Here is a 4,833-nt window from a genome sequence, read left to right as displayed (position 1 = left end):
GAAAGCTCTTTTGTTGCAGGCAATAATAAAAGGATTAAACGCGCTTCTTAATCACCAAGTTTGGAGACTGTAAAACCATCTTAAACAGCGGATCAGAAGTGTGTCTATCATGGTTGTATTCATTGTATGCACTGGCGACACAAAAGTTAACATGACGAAAAGTTATTGCTCAAGCAACCTTGACTGGAGATATAAATCATGATTGAATAAAAAGCATCACGTACAAGATGAAACGTGAAGTGGACATATTTAACTGGAATGGTACCACGATAAAGGGAATCAGAAACATTCAAGAGTTGAAACAAAAGCCACATGTAGTGTGTATGTTACAACCGATGTAAACGTCGCCAAATACTAGGCGATTTTAAAACTGAAACGAAATAATAAAGAGAACAAAAGGATACACAAAGTTCCGTAAGTAATTTCAGTTTCATCAGTTTGGTTTCAGAACTAGTACTCTTAGTAATAAAAGAGAAAAATGACAAAGAGACAAAGTGAATTTATTTATCAGCACATGTGATGTTTTTGATACTACGGCGTCATTTGATGATTTGTGCTGTCATGGCGCGATCGTAAATAACTCGTTGCAATTACCTCCAGAATCGCTAGGAAGCGCTGAATGACTCCAATGTTGACTATGATGGCATTCAAAGTTTAGAGACAATCAAAAGTTTCGTGTGAAGATACGTGCCCTGATATTCTTGTTATCCAACATAGCAGGTTGGATGCAACATCCTTCAGAAGTAACACCGCAGTGAAACTGTGTTAGATAACATTCAGCACCAAGGACATCACCTATGGGAAATCGTCCATGCAAACAGACAAATCCTGTTAATCAGTGGGGCTTTCCCAGCATCCACTGTGATGTCCATTCCAATATCTATGATCGCAATATGTACTTTAGTAACTACGGACACAGGAAACGTCATGATCTATTCTATTGTTCTGTGACTCTTTTCAAGAGCCTTGTTTCAGGGCACAACAATTGTAAATCTGGAAATTTCCCCTGTGCTTTTATTTTCGACTACATGAGACCGAGAATACACGTTTCCGACTAATGAATTCTGTACAACAGAATGTCGTTAATACACGGTCGCATTTAAGATCAGATTTAGATTATTCACGTTCTGACTTCACAGTAATTTGACGTTCTGTTCATGTGAAAGTCAAGGCAGAAAAGTACGAAACTACAAATATGTCCTTCACGGTTACAGTGCATAGCAGGACTCAACTCTAATCGATAAATATTTCATATACCGAGGGAAAGTTCCGATCCCTACAAGCCAGTTAAAGCGTGTACGTCTGATTATGAATACTCCATCTACTTGCCAATTTCCTTGCTGTACAAACACAGCCATGGGCCACTGCCTTGTTGCTAGGATACAGGGCTACCCACCCTTCGGGGACGGGCAGTCCTAAAGCCGAAATGCCAAACGTTGGATTAAGGTTCTACATTAAACCTTTTCCGATGATGTTTGAGCAATTATTGACTCGGATTACGAAGAGATCACGACGCCGAAATATTTTATAAGAGAGGAAAATTGACTCGATAAGAGTGATCCTCTGTAAATTGCCGTCTGTTGGGGGACTTCCGCGTTGGGGACGGCAGGACTGAGCGAGAGGACTATGTGCAGGGAAATAGATACATTTCAAGGTGCAATCCTCCTACCATACTATGTGTGTTTGACTTTCATGTAGATGTAGACGTAAAGTAGTACAACCGGTATACCTGGAGCGTGTACGTTCCTTTCACAACAACTGTGCTGCTGTGTCATGCTGAATGTCGCGGTGCAAATTAGTAGTTCACGATGCTCGGGTTTCTGATCTACCTCTAAGAGGTCTGCATGCACTTACATGTATTTGTACTTTGCGCAAAGCAGATCCTGTTATTCTATCATACTCCTACGGAACATTTAACAACAACTAATAAGTTCAACACGTTAATATTGCAAAGACAATTCCTTTTTTTTTATCTGTAAGTATTTTAGTTCCGGTGAAGTCTATCTGAAGGTGCCATTATTACGAGAGTAGTTATCATTTGAAGAAGACAGTGTCAACTACCACATACTGTACGATTCACCCACAAACGGTAGCCCATAGTTACACATAATGTCATCAATAATTTGCACATGGAGATTAAGTTAAAGTCTGCCGGCGCCGGTTCTAGGCGGCTGAGCAGGGAGGGTGGGGGGCACAGTCGAGCGGATGATCCTTCTCTGAGTCCTCAACCAAATATTTGAATAATTCAGACGGAGGCAGCCATGGGTGACATTAGGGTGACTATGCTTCATTATTTGTAGATTTTTACATGACGTACGGTGTTCTGTAGTATACAACGTATGTAGGGTTGGGAAAGTTGTCGTGTGGTCGACTCAGCGTTCTGTCTCATCGAGTACTAGTATCAGATTTCTTTTCCAACTGACGTTTGGAGACGCCCCCTGGCGACTAGACACACAATCGAATATGTTGTCCAAAGTATATATGTACACTACACATGTAGTATCATTGCTGAAAAATAAAGTCTACAACCTGAAATATTTTGTTACAATACAAGGTTGATGCAGTGCTTGTGATTATTCAACTTATGATACATATTACTTTGATGGGCAACAACTAATGGCAGTAACGAATAGGCTTTGGATATACTAAAGCGCCATCTAGTAGGTAGAGTCAATACTGCAGCAAGTACAGTTACTCGGTTTCATGGACTGCGCGGTCAGAAGGGAAGTTCTAGTGGCAATGACGGTCACAGCAGGGACGAAATAAAGGCATAGGTCATTCATTGTTTCTACTTCTAGGAAAGACATAATACATACGGGCGATCGCTCATAATTCTCAAATGTGTAAATCCATGCAGAAATCATTCCTTATTCCCGAAGCAAACTCTAGATCCGTATCAATGGAGTATGGACCCGGGGGCCGGAAATATGAGTGTAACCGTCATGACGTATTACATCCCTCAACGTCCTTGCATCCCTTTATCATCTTCTTCTTCTTCCGTACTGCCTAGCCTCTTTGCATTTAATTTCGTGGGGATCTAAAATTGATTTCGCGGTAGCGGGAAAAATGACTGTTCGTGGTGGTTTTAAAGTTCGCGGAAGCACCATGTACTGTAGTCTCTTACTGCCATGGAAAATGTTCGCAGTGGTTTCAAGTTCGCGGTTTTAAGTTCGCGGTAAATACAAATATAAAACCACCAGCATTTCATATGTATGCTGCGGTCAATTTCTATTTCACATGTACAAAGCCATGGGCATTTTCTCCACAACCACAGTAGAATTTCAAAGAAGAAAAATCCCATCAGCTCCAGACCACCGGGTATGATCTTTTTAAGAAGAGGATGGGAAGTGTTGTTTGGATACAAGGCCACGGCCAAACAAAAAAGACGCGGTCGCGTACAAGGTGGTCCACCGCCCGGCTGCTCGTCAATGGTTGCCTCGGTGGAAGCATCCGACAAGTTTCCGGCCATACCGAATGTTGTTTTTGTTCGGGCTGCCATTCAACAGCTCGTCTTGTGTGCGCGGAGTTGAATTGAAGCATTCAAATATTGAAGTTTTCCCTTTTCTGTGGGACAAAGAGGGTTGTTGACGTCTGTTCCATTGTGCGAGGGTTGGGGTTGACCCAGGCACAACCTCCGCTGGCAGGGACTGTGCGGTCTGGCGGTAAATCAAACCATGAATCATGGTGGGACGCTGAGCATCGCCTGAGGAATATCAGACCACATTAAAAACGATATACATATATCATACATATATGCTCCAAAAGTAGTCATATCGTAGGTCATCACCTAATTAGATATAGATAGTCCCAAAGAAGACCAACTCCCATAGTGGACAATGCTCCCTTCTGCTATCAGTTATTTCACCAAGAAATGCGTTCTTAGAACTTCCCTTTGTAAGTCATTTTTGTGCCAGTTTGTGCCATTTGTCAAAATTGAAAGAAAAATCTTTAAAGAACCACACACGTATGGACACATGCGAACATGGAATTATGAGGTGAGGTTTGGTAAAATTTAAAGGTCATCATTGCATTGGCATGGAATGGATGGAAAGTCTACGAAGGTGAAGACTTCGTAATATGGCTTTCGGAGACAATGTCTAGAATATGAACCCAGCCCCCTTGTTACTCTCCAAGCAGAGGATTTTTCCTTTAACGTTTTTATAGGGCTTTCTATTTTGTATTGTTTCTTGATATTTCGCGGCATAAACGCGAGACATCAAGAAGAAACAGTACAAAATAGCAAGTACGTTATATAACGTCTTTGAAAATAGAAATGCCGCTAAACATCAAGAAACAGTGCAAAATAGAAAGCCTGATAAAAACGCCTAAAATTGTCAAAAAACAGCCGTAGCCCAAGCTCTGCTTGGAGAGTACTCCCGTTTCAACTGTTGACAACCCCCGCTATGATCCTTTTTCCAAAATTGATGAATAACCGCCAATATTAGCTGGTTCCACGCTGTACTTGGGTGATCAAGTCGTATACACACGACAGACATCTGCTAGACCTGGAAGCAGCAAGCCTTGATGCGGCCAATGAGGTTTGTACATAGCCTGGCTACCTAGGTTTGTCATTTTGAAGCCATAATCTTATTGTCTTGTACCCCGAGAAACAAATGAACCACGTAAGTTTCACCAAAAATGAGTTAACCGACTTTCGAGTCAGTTTCAATCAAATCTCACCATATATTTGATTTCACTAATGATGTTATCTCTTGAGGGAGGTTTTTCATATTCAACTTCAAAGAAACATTGACCACAATAATAATGTATGCTCTATGCTCGTGGCAAGACAAATAAATGAGGCTTTACCACTTCCTATATTTAACATCAAAC

At 41.3% G+C, this 4,833-nt stretch overlaps 1 protein-coding gene across 2 annotated transcripts in view; it reads right to left on the bottom strand.

Annotated features, from left to right (window-relative positions):
- Window positions 1-4,833, bottom strand: part of LOC118409319 — a 53,521-nt gene that overhangs the window by 5,171 nt on the left and 43,517 nt on the right. The window lies entirely within an intron of this gene.

Source organism: Branchiostoma floridae, chromosome 2 (genome assembly GCF_000003815.2).
Source record: "Branchiostoma floridae strain S238N-H82 chromosome 2, Bfl_VNyyK, whole genome shotgun sequence".
NCBI lineage: Eukaryota > Metazoa > Chordata > Leptocardii > Amphioxiformes > Branchiostomatidae > Branchiostoma > Branchiostoma floridae.
The sequence above is the reverse complement of the archived record's forward strand: the minus strand, read 5'-3'. Positions and strand labels throughout refer to the sequence as shown.